The 19,388-nt window shown below is 42.3% G+C and overlaps 1 protein-coding gene across 1 annotated transcript in view; it reads left to right on the forward strand.

Annotated features, from left to right (window-relative positions):
- Positions 1-3,932: 3,932 nt before the first annotated feature.
- The window catches only part of MFSD13A (major facilitator superfamily domain containing 13A), a 508,579-nt gene continuing 493,123 nt past the window's right edge, over positions 3,933-19,388 (forward strand). Inside the window, exon 1 of the mRNA XM_069611670.1 lies at positions 3,933-4,021. The gene's annotated coding sequence lies outside the window, so the exon portion shown is untranslated. The remainder of the gene's footprint in view (positions 4,022-19,388) is intronic.

The following is a 19,388-nucleotide window of genomic DNA, read 5'->3' on the forward strand; positions in this document are numbered from 1 at the left end:
CACTTCACACCCATGTGTCGCTCCCGAATCACACGCAGATATCCCCAGCCTACCCCCTCTAAAACCACCCATCCTAAACACACCCTCATGAAACATTACTCTGTTAGCCCCCTTTGATCAGTTAAACACCACCATCCACGGTCTCCCTGTTCCTTTTCTTAGCCCTCCATACCATTAATGTTGAATAGCTGAACATGAAATGTAATTTCCAGCTTCCCTGTCTCAATCTGGTGTCTTGTAGGAACATCCACGGTATCCCGAATAAAATGCAAATTGTATTTTCAGCCAGCCAAAGCACCCTGATTGCTGCTGTTCCTGCAGCCTGGCAGCCAGAGCCTTACCGTTCAGACAAGACGAAGTCGGACGCTTCATGGTCTTGCAGAAACGTTCCTGGTATCCGAAAGACAATCCCCACCCCAAACGCTACAAGCCAAAGGCACGCAGAGTCTGGTTGCACTTGCACTGGTAGCCAGAGCCTTCCCGCATCCCGCTCAATCCCGCTCACTGAAAGTGCTCCGGACCCGCTTCATTGCTTGGGAAAATCACACGGATGACATCAGAAGTCACGTGAAGAAGAGTGGGCGGGCCATTGCTATGATCCGTTTCTTGGATGGGAAGTAGTCGCTACCCTTCCTTTAGCCTTCTCTGTCACACATTACAAAGGGGCAAATGAACAACCCCCTCCCCAGGGAATGCCAAATCGCCCCCATGCAGGAGAAAGAAATAACGGAACTGTTATGTTGGAAATTCGCACCCAAATGCGTCTGTCTGCATAAAACACATATCCCCATCTGCTGCACATACATATCCCCATCTGTTGCACATAAATCCTCCAATTCACCACTCTCCTGCGGGGAGGATAGCTAACTATATTCACTGTACTGTTCATTGGTACAGTGGAAGTGCCATTGAGAAGGGAGGAACGTGCTGTGCCCAGCCCCACTCCATAAAACACATCTCGCTTTGAGCAAATCGCCCATCTGCATGAGAAAACCCCCAAAAGAACTGGATCCGCCTGTACAAGTAAATTTCACCCCTGATCATACCTGCCTAACCTCTGGATTTTTCCCAGAGACTCAGTAATTTTAACCATTTCTTCAGGTCTCCGTGAAAGACCCTGGAATCTCAGGCATTTTGGTGTTCTTTCCGGTCCGTCAGATCCTCCCTCCCCCCGATTGGCTGCCAAAGACTGCTGCTAGCTAATCGGGTGAAGGTGTGGGCGGGATCCGGAAACGGTCAGTGCGCACTCATTGGCCGGGAGCAGCCCCTCGGGGCTCCACCATTGGCTGCCGCTGACTCCCGTCAAAGAGGGGCTGCCGCCAGCTGCCCAATTGTTGTTGGTAGGGGCCGACGTGTAGCGCTTGCTGGCCCTCTGAAAGGTGGCAGGCCGTGAGTCTCCCGCTGCCATAGCCATTACTCACTTTGCATCCGTCCTGTCAGTGAAGGGGAGTGCGCACCAAGCCTGTCAGAAAGTGTATAAGAAAACAATGACGACTGACTTACCGTGTTTTTTTTGTTCGTGGCGCAATTACAATTCTTCTAAAAAATATTCGACCTGAAGACTAATTTCTTTGTTAGAGTGAATTCAGTTTTCAATATTTTTTGGCAGAAGATGCATGTGTGCAAACCAGCGTGGGTTTCAGCACAATTCATTGTGTTTTATTTAGTAACAAGTAAATAGTACTTTTTTAAATTAAGGAATTGGGCATGCTTGAGTTTAAGGTGATGCACGTGACCAAGTGCTATACGGACGATTTAACAAACTGTTTTCCACGACTTAATTGAAAATCACTCGAAAACCATTAGCAAGCGCAGTGCTCGTCATTGGGCTGGCTCTCGGCGGATCTGAGATCCGGCACCAGATATGTAGCCGGATCTCGGGATCCGGCCAGAGTCAGCCACCCAAGACCATGAACCGTGCGGCACTGGAATTCTGTAAAAAAGGATTCCTTTCAGCTGTACATGTAGCAAGCATTGTGTATTTTCACACCAGTGCCAAAGCCGGCGATAAAAGGCAATGCTGCCGTCGCAGGCGTTTTGAATTTTTTTTATTACGTATTCCAGCATTGCTGGATGTCCACTAAGAGCCCCGCCCCCTATACACCACGCCTCCTGGGCACCGCCCCTCTAACTCCTCCCCCACCCCAGCCCTTGTGTTGTGGGATCCCCACCACATTTTTTCCATTTCCACCACTGAGCAAATGCACATGTTTACGTGGAGCATTTTTTTAAATAAAATAATGTGTGCTTTTCTATATAGTGCTTCATGCCGAATTTCTCTCACTTCTTATCGCTTTTAGCCCCTTAAATTCTGACCTCTATCAAAATAGGGGCTTAACATGTTATTACCTAATTTTATAATATGTGCTCCCACTCCGTAGGGGGGTTGGGCCGAGTTTGGCTGCCCTGCGCCTTTGGCATCGCTGAGCTATCGAACGAGAACAGTTAATCCTGGGTTTCTGGGGTAAAGACGTGTCTGTACCCCAGAAACCCAGGATTAAGTAACCATTTCAGAAAAAAGAATGCGGTTATACTCTGGTAAAGAGGCGTTGCTAGGGGTGGGGCTGAGGGGGCTATAGCCCTGGGTCTTTCGGTTGTAACCCCGGATAGAAGCTCAGGTGCTACAACCAAAATGCTAGCTAGCCCCGAGTCCCGCCAGTCCCAACATTAGTTTAGCCCCTGATCTTTTCCAGACCTAGCAACACCCCTGCTGTGGTACATCATTTCATTTATTGCATTCCGCTGACAGGTGGGCGGATGCGTGTGGGCAGAGCAGTGTGCACATGGGAGAAGTCTTGTGTGGCTGTGGGCGGGGCATAAATCTCAGGATTTCTGATTTTCAAATGTAGGCAGCTATGCCCCTGATGTACATTACAAACCCCCAAAATACACAGAAATACCCCCTCCGCAATATTGCCTCACCCCTGTGATGCACATTACATATCTCCAAAATACACTGAAATAAGGAAAAAAACAAAACTGAATCCACCTGTTCTATAAGTAAATCTCACCCCTGATGCACATTACAAACCCCCAAAATACACACAATTACCCCCCGCAATATTGCTGCTCTGCATTAAAGTAACAATCAACGTGAGAGAATTTTTGTAATTTTTTTTTTAGATTTTATATGATTTTATTCATAAAACATTATAATGAATTTTTTCCTTTGTTTTCCCTTTTTCTTTTTTAATTCTTAATTTAGATGTTCTACTACTGTGTGATAACTATGTACTTTTTTAAACTTGTTTTCACAAAACAAACAACCAGTGAAACAACGAGAAAAACAGATTTACAGCGACAACATCTCCAACACCCCCACCTGCCTACCCTCCCCCCCGCAGGACGACCCTTGGACCCTGTGGAGATTCTCAAGCTTGGAATAGGTCCAATATCCCAATTCTTTGGGGGCACCATTGCAGACATGCCGAGATTTCAGCACCGAAATCGGGAGAATGCATTTTCCCCATTGGAATGCATTGGGGATATTGTTATTTTAGGCAGGAGACAGTAACAAACAGTACTGTTTTTAATGGAAAAATCGTGAGTCTCCCGCCTAAATCGGGAGAGTTGGCATGTATGCCATTGCAACATATAGTCTGACTGGAGATAGCTCAAGACCACCCCCACCCATTCTTCCGAAAAGGGCTTATTGGGTCTTTGTAAATTGTGAGACAGTTTTTCCATTGCGACCAGCGCCCAATCCAACTTGAGATAATTTTAAGACTTACCATAAACCAAATTCAAGCACCAAATAACAATCAACTATACGAAATGTGCTTTGCAACGGAGGAATCTCTCCTCCAACGCCGTACCTTCCCACTCCTGTAACGCCTTGCCATCGCGCTCTTGCCTTCCCGCTCCTGCAAAAAAGATGACGAAGTGAACGTGGAAACCCACGTGATGCAGAGCAGCCCACGTGATGAAGTGGAGGAAGAGCGTTGCTAGGGTCCGTTTCTCGAGTGGGAACTAGACACTACCCTTTACCAAGCGCTCATGTCCTGATTCCAGGCAGCATCAGGTGAGTGCATGCAATCCAGCTCTTGAAGTGAATTTTATATGCATTTCTTTTAGCATCCATTAACTTACGACGTTCTCATCCCTTTGTTATATTGTTAAGAGGAGCCCTTTTTCAACCTCTGGAAATGCACTTTGTAATTGGAATTCGTTTTGTTGTACTTATCACATGTTGAAATTAAACAATGTAGGTACGTGACTTTCTAAAGCATCTGGTTTTGAAATTACACAGGGCAGCCTATTGTTGGTATCGTAGACACTGTAGCTTCTCCGAATTTACAGTACGGTTAGGCTCTGGAATGCTCACAGACGCAGTAACTGCTGTGCAGCTACTACACAGACCCTGATCTGGTGTAAGTGACTACTACTAGTTGGCGTTGTGGAATGTGTGACTTGGCTCAAACGGACACACACACCCACACACCCACTCATCCTCCTACACACCCACGACCGCATCTCTTGGGTACTGGGCATCACCGAGTAGGCAGGAGCTAGTACACAGCACACTACAAATGTAACTTGTCCATGAGTTGCAAACACTACATTTCTGTCCATGATGTTCCGTTCTGATTTATATGTCCATTAGATGTGTCCTTTAGTCACCTTTATTCATGTTACCCAACGTACCAAGTTAATATCACATATGTATATTTGTAATGCACCAGTGGCCTGGGGAGTCGAAAGTAGCTCCTTGTAATTGGTGTGTGTGTGTGTGTGTGTGTGTGTGTGTGTGTGTGTATAAATATATATAACGCAAGGCATTTCAAATGCACTTCTATGATTGTTTCTCTAGGCAACGCACAATTTATTTCAATGATAAAACTGCCGCTTTTCAGCTAGTGATAGGCATTTATCTCAGAACACTTGATGTACTCCAGTATCAAAACAAGTATTGTATCTGAGAAAAGTTACTTGAACAAATAACATTTAAAAACATATATTCATTCAACTTAATTCCCCTATATAATTGTGGGCCAGTGAATGTATTGGATCAGTGTAGGTCATTTAAATGTAGACAACTGGCAGCTTGCACATGACTCGCACAGATTTGAATTTGGAAACTAGTGCTCTCTGGGATTGTGCATTCTTTTCTGAACACATGAATTATCAATAAACATATTGGTGCTACTTTCAATCTATATGGGTGTCCAACTGTCAATCTATGCATGAGTGCACATATTTCAATGTGCATGTGTGTGTAGTTTTCAGTATTTTCCTTTTCGTTTACCTTTTGGTTCTACAAGTTTGGGCTGGCGATGTAATCGTCTCCTGTAAAATATACAATGTTAAAACACCCTTTCCCTGTCACATTACCCATGGGTCCGCCTGTGCATTTCAAAACCAGTGACTGCAGGGGTTTAACGCCTTGCACGATTCTCTATGAAAAGAATGAATTCTCTGTTAATTTCTGTTTGCGTAAACATGTAATTTAGGCCTAAACTCACAGCGGCCGTAGATATGCCCGATAACACTTTAGTTGTGTCATGACTACACTAAGACCTGTGTGATTCTGTGTCGGCGTGAGCCAAGGATTCTATTTAATGGTGCTTAATTTTACAGAAGCACTCTGCATTTAAGTTGCGCCCAGTGGTCAAAGTGTACGAAAAGAAGTAGTGGAACTATGTTCCCTACTAGCCTGCACCAATCCCCATAAACCCCATTGCCACGCACCCTCCCACGCACAATACAAACCCCAAAATACATGCTCCTGCTATTTAGGGGAACACTCAGTGCAGTGCACTGAAAGTGCAAGTTTCAACTTCTTCCTACTCTTTTATTTTAATACGAATCCATTCCGGAACCGTTTAAAAAAAAAAAAAAAAAAGTATAGGAACAGTAAAACTGAATTAAAAGTATAGGAGTACTGCTCTCGATCGCTCCCGCCCACTTCGACCACTGGTTGCGCCAAAAATCTATATGCTTTAAATTGCACCTCTCAATACAAAATGCATTGGGCTTTAAAGAAATGGTATGACGCTTTATATTTAAATGTAAATTGGAGACACAGGACATTATATCTAAAACTGCACCTGAGTCTTCTTCATTTTAGGGTTCTCCTCTAACTCCCAGCCCATTTAATTCCTGGGATTTTACCATGGAAAATATAGGGGCAATTTGTCGTTGTCTTGGAATTCCACTTACATTTGAAATATGGCTTTTCATTTCTGGAGAATCAGCAGGGACCCAGTCAGTTTGGAATTCCTCAATCAGCAAGCTCTCTTTTTAGCTGGTTGTTTGGAAGCCATTTTCCGACATGGGGTGGTCATCCATCTCTCAATGGCTTTTGTCTCCAGTCTACATGGGGATAGGTCATCCAGGTGGGTTCAGTTTTGCTCCACCTAATCACCTCCTTATAGAAATTATTCTTCAATATTCCTGGCCTAATTTTATCTCAATTCTGTGTGCATGTGATTTTATAATCCTGGGCTCCTTCGTGACTAGGTCTAGCTTTCATCGGTCTCATGATACAGTAGGGAGGGGGGAAACATACTCTGTATCTATCTAAAGATATGATTTTTCAAAGGATTAAATGTTTGATTTCCAAGGCACATAAAAGGACTATTTCGATTTGTAAATGAAGAAGATGCCGACTTCTGCTTGCATCAGGCACTGTTGATGAATGGGAAGTCTCTTTTCCATTTTACTGACATAGAAAGCTCAAAGACTTGTAACTTTCAATTCAATTCACTCCTGATTGTTTATGGTTTTCATTATCTTGATACTGGTTAAAACAGGATGTTAGCAGGGAAATCTTACATTAACACAATAACATAGGCTTAGCTTTTGATCAAGTCTCACGACTGCATTCTTTAGGTGAAGGCTGCAATCCTTCTAGCCGCATACAGTGACTTGTTCAGGCATGTTCCATTTTGAGTTAAATATTAGTATTATACATGGTTAAATACATGCATGGGAGAATAGAATTGCATGGGCTGTCAATTCATTTTAAGGATGGGCTTTTTTTTACCTCATTTTTGTTCAACAAAATTGATGGCAAGTACAGTCACTGAACACAAATGAAGTTCTTTTAATACACAAGTGCAATTTCTTTCCATACTGGGGATCCAGGATATTACTGTGCGGAAATCTTGCATTTGTGCTATATTCACCCTTAAATGTTCTGCATCCTATTAAATTATTCTTGATTCGTTTTGATGAGCCTTATCTTTTTATATGGGGTGCAGCTCCGGTTTGGTTATGTGCATTTTTGTGCATGTCCTTACATACTGATGAAGCAATAGTTAAATAAATACTTGATTTACATTTCTTTCTTTAAAGTATGAAATCTGGCCTTTTTGCACTGTCATGTGGGAGGAGTTCCTGTGTATATAATCACAGTTCTCTGCATTGACAGGCCAATCCCTGGAATCAGCTAAAGGCATTGCAGTCTTTTAAAATTCACTTTTACTTTGTTGAAAATATTCTTCGGTGCGCAATACTATTCACAGTTAACATTTTACAGAGGTACCCTTTTCATGATGGCAGTGAGCAGAAATGTGCAATCAAACCGTAGGCATGGTTTTGTGAATGGCACTCTTGCGCTTTATCAGACATGCTTTATTCTCGGTTCATTTTAGACCATTATCTGCGCTGCATTTTCTTGAACAGTACATTGTGCACAGTTGTGTGCAGCCAACAGCCTGCTTTGCCACCACTGTGTACACTTATATCCTGTCCTATTCTTATACATCCATCAAAGTGTATGGTTTCTTGGCTTGATTTTGACCTACCATGGTGTGGACTGCTGCAACGAACTTCGTTCACTTAGAATGGGATGGCCCCTAGTTATGACTTTGGATAAAGGTTTGGGACACCATGAGCAAGATGGTTGGGTTATTTATTTATTGTTCGCTTGTTAGGCGCTTATACAGTAAGTACATTTGGTTTCAAAGTGGCCACAGGGCACCAGGGAGGGGATATAGGAATGAAATGCATTAAAAACACAAAATACAGTGGAGGGGGAAAAGGACGGACCAACTATGCCTTGTTAGTATTCCGAATGTGCAAATGCAGCAAGGAAGAGGGCAGTGGGGGTAGGTGCAGAGGTGTCTGTGCTCATGGGTGAGCTACAGATGAGGTGCATACAATGGTAAGTGCTACACAGCCTGGAGCCGCATTGGGTGGAAACTGCGAGTGGGAGGTCCAGGGCCCCAAGGATATGCATAAGGGCCCAAGACTCCAATCACATCAACTGTAAGATTAGCAGAGGAGAGAAGAATGGAAGGAGGAGGTAAAGAGGAAAGTCTTATGGAGCTTCCGGAATTTAGGAAAGTCCTGCTCAAGGCGCAGAGGGAGGGAGAGGCTGTTCCATAGGAGGGAGCCAGCTGAGGAAAACAACTGACCTCCTGCCCTCTGTTTAGCGAAATGTTTTACACACAAACAATTGGTGCCAGGGGAATGTAGAGGTCTAGAGGGAGAATATTTACTAAGAGAGAGTTGCACATAGAGTGGTCCCTTGCCCCAGAGAGCCTTGTGGATGATGCAATGGGATTCAAATTTTATATGTGCAGCAACCAGAGCCAGTGAAGACATTTTAGGGCAGGAGATCCTTGGCTTGGGCATAAGGCCAAGGATAAGTCTTGCTGCCCTTTTCTGGACCCAAATGATGCCAGAGGCCTCCTCTTGGGTCTCTTTAGACAAGAGTTAGATGAAACGGGAGCTCTTATGCATAGCCACCCTACTGGCTAGGTTCAGGATTGGTGCCCACACCCCATATCCCCACACTGAAAGCCTAACTAAGGGACTTAGCATGTTGTAGTAACCAGAAAGATGCATACTGCAAGATCATTGTCCCTTTTAACAGACACAAAAACATCAGCGTAGTTCTTGGAGTATTTATCAATGACTATAAAAGCAGCTGAAAAAGCTGGTGCAATGGTGGTATGAGGGACACATTATTACAAAATAGACGTTTGCAAACAATTTAATGATGGAACTACTTGGCAACTTCATCAGAACCTGCTTTGGAAATGGTGTCCTTAATCCAAGCTGTCCTAGCAACTGGTGTACACTGTGGTTAGATCGCTGAATAAATCAGCATCTTTTCTAACCACAACACATACCCAACTCTCATGATGGACACCCTACTTAATTCTCCCAAAAATTCGCTTTAGCCACCCGGTCATCCTTTCAGTCCATAATGTGATGTATTGGTACAGACCATCTCTATTTGCATTGAAGAATTTCTCAAAGATCTAGTAGTTAAAGGCCTGCACATCCTAAAAGAGATATCACGTTTCATCTGCACCACAGAATCCTTTCAGTGTTGGACGGACAACACCATTATTGCCATATCTGACTTGGTTGGTCTTTACACCAACATGCCCCAGAGGATAGAACGGCTCTTCAAATATCCAGAGTTCATACGGAATTTCTCATCACTAAGCCTCTAGTTGGAATATAACTATTTTCTATTTGAAATGTTTATAAAGACAAAACAGAGCAACTTCACTCCAGGCTTGACAGGCCGTGTAGTATGGAAACCTATTTGTCTGTCTAGAACAGAGGTCAATACTAGATGAAAATAGATGGATGAAAGGAAGCTCTACATGGCTGTTCTTTGTCGACAATGTCTTCTTAGTATGGAATTAAACCCCAGAGCCTGTCAATTGTTTCTTCAAATTCAATCAATTCAACCATAGAATTCCGATTCAGTGAAGGACTGGAACAATTAAATTACCCAGATACATGGATTGAGACCTGTACTAACTGAATTTCTTTTTTTTCTCTTGCTCAACCAAAGAAACCACCAATAGAATATATTTTCTCCATGCACCTGAAAACTGATAGGACTCTATTCTCGGATGATTGGGGCAAAAAGGATCAGCAGTACTTCGGAACAATTTCAGACCACTGTTCTAACACCAAACATTAGGTCTGACAATACCTTTAGCATCAATGGCATTCTTACGGACCAAACACCAAAATGAACAAACACGTTGTACTAAGACGTTGGAATCGCCTGAATGTAAGAACAAAAATGAAGAATACCTCGAGCCATCTCATTCCAGTAGATATTCTCACAGTTAAGGACAATCAATCCTGTACTCGCTGCTCAGAAAAAAGGTACATATCCATGTTCACAGGGTCACACTGTAGTAATGTTCTGCAAGAACAATATTGTGCACATCCCGTCACTGGCAGGAAATCACTTTTCAGCTTTTCTCACAGATTGTGTAATTTGTGTACTGACATGCCCCTCTGGCGTGTTGTATGTTGTGTCAACTGAGCATAAATTAAAAAAAACTTCTAATTGAGCAGACAGTGTATGCAACAAAAACATTTAATCAATTTTTGCTAGATGTTCTACACAGATGAACCACATTGTAAGCCAATTATGAACATTCGTTCTGGATAATAAACTGACAGAGCAACCTTTTGGAATTTCTTTTTACAAACCGACTCGTTGAAAGATCTTAACAAGTTTTCTGACTGCCATTTTGTAGGCAACTTGATATTGTGGTATTGGTCATTTATTGTTACACTTGCCTACATGTTGGACCTTTCACTTGTATGTGTAAGATCAATCAGTATTTTAACTTTTTCTACCAGACCGCTATGGATTTTAGAACATGCTGGGTATTTAATTCTTGTGTTGCTCTCTGCCCTTTTTAAATCGAGAAACAACTCAAGTGGTTGAAATACTGAGAAACAGGCAGACTTCTACCCAGCCCGACAGATAAGGGGTGTATCAACTAAAAATGGGCAAGTACTCCTAAGAAATAAAAATAGAGAGTTGAAATACTCCCAATGAAATATGTTAAATGGACAAATAGGACCTTGTGCCCTTGCTTTCTCTCTAAACAACAAATCCTCCTTGATGGGCAGATAAAATAGAGCTAAATCTCTATAAGACGAATTGGAAGGTTCCATTAGTTGCACATTATGAGTGGTGTTGTTTTCAGGAAGTAGTTTACAAACCACTTCAACACATTATCTTTGCACTTCTGCACTTTATGGTCTTTTTACTGTAAAGTTTTTAACATGTGCCATAATGTGTGAGTTGTCTTGCATTTATTTTTATGGATTTGTACATTGGCATCCTTGGTTAAAAGTCTTTAGTGATTCAATTATTTTTAATTGATGAATAAACTTGTTGAAAATTGATGTGTATATCTTTTCCTAGTTCCATTTAGGTCAGCTGCACCAGCAGTCCAGGAGAGTTTGTTGTGTTACCAGGTTAGTTGTACCAGAGGCAACCTTCCTGCTGCGTTATCAAATTCCCTGGAGTCTCTCAGTTTGTTTTGCCCTTGCTTTCACCCAAACGGCTCCATGGGCATGTTTGGACCAGTAGTATACATAGTACCACAGATAGAAACTACTATAATTACAGAAGGGGTCAAATGTATCTTTTAATGTGCATGAATAAAATGGTACAAAGAAGTATTTCTCACAAATATATTTATTTTGTAGATAAATATATTTTTACTTGCATATAAAATACTCCCACTGGGAACAGAACTTAAGTTTTTTACTCCCATAAAAATCATTTTACTCCCAAATTTCAAAATGGGGAGTAAAGTACTCCCACTTCAAAATCCTATCTGGAGCACTGCTTCTACCATTATCTCGCTCACAGAACTGAATGGAGACCTCGGTGAAGCTATTATTCAGGGTAGTAAGAATCTGTAAGTTCCACATGAGTTTTCCCAGACATTCTTATTTGATGTTTTCTATTTTCCTAGCACTTGAAAAAGGCAACTAATACTCCTAAAACATATTGTGCTGTAAAATGTTACATAGTTACTGGTAATGTTTCCTCTGAATATTACCGTACCCACTTATGAACTGTCCTATCGGATATTGAAATCTGAGTGGTCATACGTGATGAATGTTTGTTTTTGATAATTTGTCAAATCTTTAATTTGAAAAAATATATATTTAAACAAAGGGGACAACAGCCGGACCTCCGGCACCCCAGAGAAGGATCTGCACTCCAATCGATTCCCACATCTGTGTTGCGCTGTAACTTCAAGAACCAGCCTGACTCAGTTGTTTTCCTCTGGTAGTATCCAAAATTTTATTAATTGTTAAACCAATAAAAAATAGTTATAAAAGGAGAACGCTCGTATGACGCGTTTCGCAACGTGCTTGCTGCTTGTTCACATCAAATGTTTCAAACACCAGGGTGATACATATACTCTTTCACATTGTTAGTCTCTATGGTTTCCACTCTGCAATTGTCCTATATCTGTTTCCTCTTTTCTCCACCTTCTACACACGAATATCATGGCAGCCATTTTGAGCTAGTTTTCAAACCAATAGTGGTGTGCATGTATGAGTTTAAATACACATTTTTTTTTTCTTCTCACTAGTGAATCTGATTGGCCATTTTCAATAGTCTTTTTCCTGTGTAGAAAATACGGTTTTACAGAGGAGGACAATTGCTTGTATGATGTTAAAATTAATCAAAGCCTTGACTGCAATAATTATTGTACATTCAATAAAAATATGTAGCACTTGAGAAATGCTTTACGCATGAATAAAACCAAAACAGTAGTTTTTCCGATATTATGATCATAAAGTGCTTGTGGCATTTAGGAAAAAGGGGGGAAAGGGTAGGCAATACTGTTCTTATTTTCCTTGAGGTTATAAGGTACTTAGTGCATCAGAACCATAGCAGCAACAATCGCTAATTCCTTAAGGTGCATCGTGCATAAGAAGGTGCTAAATTCGTTGGCAAAAGCATGGCAACAACCCTTATTCCAATTACAATTTTAAAGTGCTAAGTGCATAAATATAAAAACATAGCTGCCAAAATGTGTTCTTTTCTACGTTTAAAAGTGCTTAGTGCCTTCTTTCAAATTGTATATTGTAAATGCATCATGCATAATCAATGTCGCTGCATTAAAGGTTTGTGTTAAGAATGGGTACTCTGTGTCAGTAACTATCTATAGCAAATATCATATAGAATAGACTATACTTGTCTTAAAATTTAGACAATGGTCTTATGTTTGTCCACAGGGTCCCAGCTATCACCAGTATTGCATTACTCAACCACATGGGTATGTGTCATGACTTTTTCTAAGCAACACTAAAGAATTCGAGATAAGGAAACCACACGAGACTGTGCTTTATCACCTAATCACCAATAAAAACAAAATATGGCACCTGCCATTTTTGCAAATTCTAAAGTGAAATTACAACCAGAATGTAAGTAAAAATTCTGTGATTACATTACCATTAATTTGCTATTTGATGGTGGAACACACTTTTTTGTTTACTTTTTTGATAACTCTATTGTTGACGCAAATAGAGACCTGTTGGGGGGGAAAAAAAAGATGTTAGATACAACCACACTTGCTTTAGACTTGTATGTCAATTTTAAGTTCCTAAAAACGTGTACAATTCTTTATCCAAATTGTGTCCCTTTTGGCTTTTTGGTTTCAAAATCTAGAATAAATCTAGTTTCCATTTGTTGAAGTTCCAGTTCTCGGTTACCCCCTCTGGGGTTTTCTTTCACATGATATACACCGAAGAATCTGAAAATTTCAATTTTGCCTCCATGGGCTTCTTTGAAGTGTACTGCCATTGGATATGCAACATCGAAGTTCTTGATTGCTCTCATGTGCTGAGGAATTCTCAATTTTAGCTTGCCAATAGTGCTTCCAATGTACCATAACTTGCACGAGCACATGAGGGCATATACTACAAATACTGTGTTGCATGTAATTCTTGCCTTTAGTTCCATTGTATGGCCCAATACTGGATGTGTGTAGGTGGTACTGTTCATGGCGTATTGGCAGGCTTTACACTTTGAACACTTAAAGAAACCATTTCCATTTCCGGTTAGCCATGTGCCGGTGTTTGGTGTTTTGGTTACAGGTGGCATATAGCTGCTAACAAGTAAGTCTTTAATGGAACAAGACTTTCTATATGTGATATTGATCCTTTCTCCTAGGTGTGATGCCAGAACATCATCCGAACGTAGCACATTCCAATGTCGCTGGAGTATTTTACGTATGGCACCGGAATGTGTGCCATACGTTAGGATGAGCGGAATGGCGTTTTCTTGATCAGTTTCTTCGCAAGCTCGATTTGTTGAAAGTAATTCTGTACGATTCAAATTTCGAGCCTTTAGATATGCTCTTTCTAATACGGCTTTTGGATTGCTTTGTTTCTTGAAGTTTGTTGCAGTTAGTCTACATTCTTTGTCGAAGACGTCCAGATTAGGACAGTTTCGTCGAATTCTAACAAACTCGCCATATGGAATACTCCACTTTAAAGCAGTCGGATGGTTGCTGCTTGCTAATAGCGGCATATTGGAGCTCGTTGGTTTCCGATGGAGTTCAGTAATTATTTCATGTTGATTTGCTTTTACAACTACATCAAGGAAGATGATTGACTCCCGACTATGTGTTTCGGTGAAATGTAGGTTCAGATTGTTGATGTTCAGAATTTTCACAAAGTCAGACCAGTCTTTATCATCTCCTTACCATAGGATAAAAAGATCATCAATAAATCTTAGCCAAAGAATAACCTGGTTGGTGTATTTACTGTTGATTTCAGTCCATACTATTGTTTTTTCCCACCAACCCATTGTCAAGTTTGCGTAGGATGGAGCAAAGCTAGTTCCCATGGCCGTACCCCTTAGCTGATTATAGAATTTATTATTGAATAGAAAGACATTGTTGGTTAAACATAAGTCTATCATTTCCATAATCATCTGGCCATGTGAAAGGTAGTTCAATGATCTGCTGTCCAGGAAATGTTTGCATGCAGCTTTTCCATTGTCTAATTGATGTGTATAATGACACTACGCCAAGTGTTGCAAACATATAATCCCCCTCCCATGTGATTCCATTGATTTTATTAAGGAAATCCATTGTGTCTCGTATATACGATGGTAGGGTGAATACCAAAGGCAGGAGGGTCTGATCAATATACTTGGACATGTTTTTGATAGGAATCTCTGGTGTTTATATAACTTCTTAATGTGTTCCTTCACACACTTGATTTAAGCAATACAGCTTATCAGCTCACAGTCCTGAATTAAAATATGTAGCTTGTCTATTTTTTAATATGTATAGAACATGTAATGACTAGTAGTAACATGTTATTGGGATCATTTGTAGGAAATTGTAATGTATAAAAGTCGTAATGATAGAAATATCTGAATAGGGGATTATTTGCTATAGACTTTTATTTCAAAATAAAGACAAATAAACACTAAGGGGGGTTTCCTGTCAGAATGATCGAAATAATAAAGATCCATTCGTGTGACAAAACCTATTTGTTCCCTTTACACTAATCTACAACTAAGGATAATGTCTCTGCCCCCTTTCGAAAAGGGTCTTCTTTCCTCTGGATTGCAGTATTTGACAGTTTCTCGGCAAAATGACATATGCCAGGAGGGATGTCTCACCTCAGCTGGATTTCTCTTAGTGTTCCAATGTTATACGATGATTGCACTGTTTCCTTCTTTTAATGTTCCACAGATTTAGGAAGGGTTAGGATTCCCTTCCCTGGGTTTTGTTCTCAACTTTATATTTGATTGCGGGTTCTAGGTTTTAGCTAGCAGACTCGTCTATCTTCTGCCCAAAGTCCTGTGAAGTAGAGGAATGGTCCTTCTCTGACTTCCTTAAGCCTGTTCTTCACTTTCTTAACATTAGCCTCCATTTGTATTCCCCTCCCAGATGCAGTAACTCTGCAGTGTGCCAAACTTACTTTGGTTATTATTTTTATGGGCATCGGTCCAGGTGTCGCACTTTCTTCCTTCTAAATTCAGTCAACCTGATACACTAGCCTGCCAGGTACTGTGACGAGGATGAGTGGGCTGGATGTTTACCCACTGATCATCTATTCACTGTCCGGGGGGCCTAGGACTCTTGTTTCTTTCCAGGTTCCCAGCTTCCACACCATTGCTTTTTATCGTTCAGAAACTCAAGGGCTGTAAATGACTGTTGCTTTTCTCCCCTGTTCCCTCCCACCTGGAGTGCCTTGAAACACTTGCTTTGTGTATTGGTGCTATAAAAATAAACATTACCATACTATACCATGGACCCCTTTCACCTCCCCTTGCATCCGCGTACCCGTCTCTATGGCCCGTGGTGGTCTTGGGTCTTCTGTGACGCTTCTGGGCGCCTCAGTGCATCTCCGCCAGTCATCGTCTTCCCTGTTGCTTGCGGCGGCTTAGCAAGGGGAACTTCCTTTCGGCGGTTGTGCTTCCTGTTCTGCACATTCACAGTCTCCACAGGGCTTCTGCAGCTTCTTCCCCCTTCTTCTTTGAGCGGTCCCTCCAGACCGGACCCTCCTTGCAGTGGCATCCTCCCATTGTGATGTCCTGGTCTGCCTTCTCTCCACTTCCTCCTTCTCTGAACTCTCGGTACCTCCAGGGAGGGCTCGACATTAGGTTGAGTCCTTACTCAGTGTTTATGCAAACATCAGGTCCATGCCGACTAGACTGCTCTTGCAGCTTCTGCGTGGTGCTGCTCATTCCTCTGTGCCTCTTCTTCATCGCAGTACTTCCAATGTTATACCTCTGCATGTTGTTCGTCACAGTTTGACAATAAGTTGAATGCGTATAGTCCCTGCTTTTTCTGCCTCAGTATGCGTTAGTGTGTTCAGGAGTTCTGCCTTACAGAGGTACAATGAGCTTTGGGAAACTGTGTTACCCTTCTCAGGGTGAGAGGGTGAAGGAGGTTGATATGGGGGTGGGGAGTTGTGGGATACCATGTTCTCCATGGATGGTCCTCCCTCATCCCATAGGGTTGCCCCTCCCTATGCGCTCCTCCCACGGTGCACCACCCCAAGGGGAATTATTGGCCTGTGGCCGCATGGGAAGAGTCCCCCCGCATGGGAGAAGGGACGATATCCACGCATGTGGTTAACCAATTAAATGGTGCATTTTAGCAATCTGCATTGAACTATTGCTTTTTTTTCTCGTTGGACAACTGTTTTTTGTTAAACACTGGACTATTCAAAACTGTTGGTTGTGTTAACATTTTCACAGTAGTAATTGTAAGCCCTCATTTGGAGCTCTATAGTTCATGAATTTCTCAATTTAGACGGGTTATCCCAGCCTGGTTAATATAGACGGTATTGTGAGTATCTTGTGAGGGTGTGGATGGGGATGGGTGGGTTAAGTATGTCTCATCTCAATGCTTTTTCGAGCCGCTTAATTACATTTCCCCCGACTAGTGTTTTTGACCCAAGTATGTTTTAAGTATTGTCTTCTACTGGTGTCCAGTAGGCGGGTTCCCTGGGTTATCCTAAGAGCACACTCACAGGTGGGACTCTCCCCTATCCCTATGCATGTTCTGCCAACAGCCCTTTTACCCTGCTAATTATTTTTGTTTTAAGTGACTTTGACAGGACAGGTCCCCTCTTAAGCCATTGCTAGGCTCTTCTGGGAACTATCTGCATATACCACTCATTCACCAGAACTCCCTCGCTGAGCTGCAGTTACCTTCTTCCTTTAAAGGATGTTAGTAGGCTGAACCTTGAATTTGCCCATAACCATGCGGTTTAACACTCGGCTCGTTTTCAGGCTCCCCTTTGCCACCTCTTCTCCCTCTCTCATTTCTGACTGTCTGCAATCCAGGAGTGGTGTGCCGCCAACAACCTCTGCCTTAATGCCAGTAAGACAGAGATCCTCCTCATCAGCACTCCTGTACCTTTCTTTCCTGTCGCTCTCTGGCCGGCCTCCCTTGGTCCTCTTCCTGCTCCCACCTCTGAGGCTAAGAACCTCAGGGTCATCTTCGACTCCACGCTTTCCTTTGCTCCACACATCTCTGACGTCTCTAAGAAGTCAAACTACCAACTGCACCTCCTCAGGGGTATTCTTCCTTTCCTCTCCTTCCCCCCCGAAGCACACTGTCTCTAGAGCTCTGGTTCTCTCTAGGTTGGACTACTGCAACAACCTCTTTCTAACTCTGCCTACCACTTCTCTCCGCCCTCTGTAACTCATCCAGAACAGGACTGCGAGACTTGTCCTTGGCATTAAGCCAAGGGATCGTATCTCTGCAGCCCTGAAATCTTTTCATTGGCTCCCAGTGACTGCAAGGATTAGGTTCAAGACCCTTTGAATTGTCCACACGGCCTTCTGGGGCCTGGGTCTGCAATACCTTCAACTCTCCCTTCGGAAATACCTACCTACTCGAGCTCTTCGCTCCTCCAACTCCCCCAATGTCAGTCGCTTTTCCAAGCAACAAGTTGGTGGTAGACCTTTCTTCGGCTGGGGCCTCCCTCTGCAACAGCCTCCCTGCCTCTCTGAATCATCTTCGGTTCCGGAAGCACCTCAAGACTTTCCTCTTTGCTTGTGCCTTCTCTCTTCCTCCCCTTCTGGAACTTTATTTTCAATGTAGAGAAAGAAGACATCAATTTTAAAAAGCAATAACATATTAACAAAATTATATACAAATTCACAGAAACATCAAAAACAATAGTATCTATAGAAACGAAACCCACCCTAACCCGCAGTTCACATCTCATTGCCTACAAAATCTAATTCAATACAGTTCCAAAAATCTCCCCCATATCTTTGCAAACAAACCATTTTTGCCTTGTCTCCTATATAAATGTTCCTCCATAGCTGCCAAATCTCGCATTTCACTTAGCCACATTTCTTTTTCTAATGTAGCAACTGATTTCCAATTCCTAAGGATAATTTTCTTACCCACTGCAGCCCCTCTAAATAACCATTTTTTTTGGCACTGAGATAGGTCATCCAAGATGCAGTCATTCCCCAGAATTAACGTCTCGAAATTAAAATCAATGGTCACTTCCAGGATTTCTACACAAATTTCACAGACATCACTCCAAAACCCACGAACCTTCACACAATCCCACAGCATATGTTCCTCCCCTTCTGATCTGTCTGTTTCTGCACTGGGCACCTCGCTACCCTGTAAATTCGGGCCCAGATCCCTGCCCATCCAGCTGCATACCTGCACTGCCTCCTGGCAACCCATGCACTTGAGTCTGTATCTGCAACTGTACAGTCCCCTTACCTGCACTTATTAGACACCCGTTGTCTGCACTTAATTCTTACACTTGTCACCTGCTGGCAGCACTACCTGTTGTGGTTTTGATCACATGTTCAGCACTTTTCCACTCCTCGCCTGCCCCTTGCACTTCCCCCTTCCCTCTACCCTGCATTTGCGCATTCTCAATGTCACTGGGCCTAGTAAGATAATTGTTTTGTCCTCCCTTGTACCCCTCCCTTTCCTCGTCGCGCCATGAAACACTTGTATGGGCGCGATATAAATAAAATATCATATCAACCGTTTCAGAGTTGGATGCCGATATTTGTAGTATTATTCATGCCAGTTTCTGGCATTTATAGTTGCAGGCATACTGCCATTGACTTGTCAACAATAAATTGAAATTGTTTTAGATATACGTATAGCGCAAGGCTTTGTATAACATTT

The sequence above is a fragment of the Ambystoma mexicanum genome, chromosome 8 (genome assembly GCF_040938575.1).
Source record: "Ambystoma mexicanum isolate Mex_15411 chromosome 8, UKY_AmexF1_1, whole genome shotgun sequence".
Taxonomy (NCBI): domain Eukaryota; kingdom Metazoa; phylum Chordata; class Amphibia; order Caudata; family Ambystomatidae; genus Ambystoma; species Ambystoma mexicanum.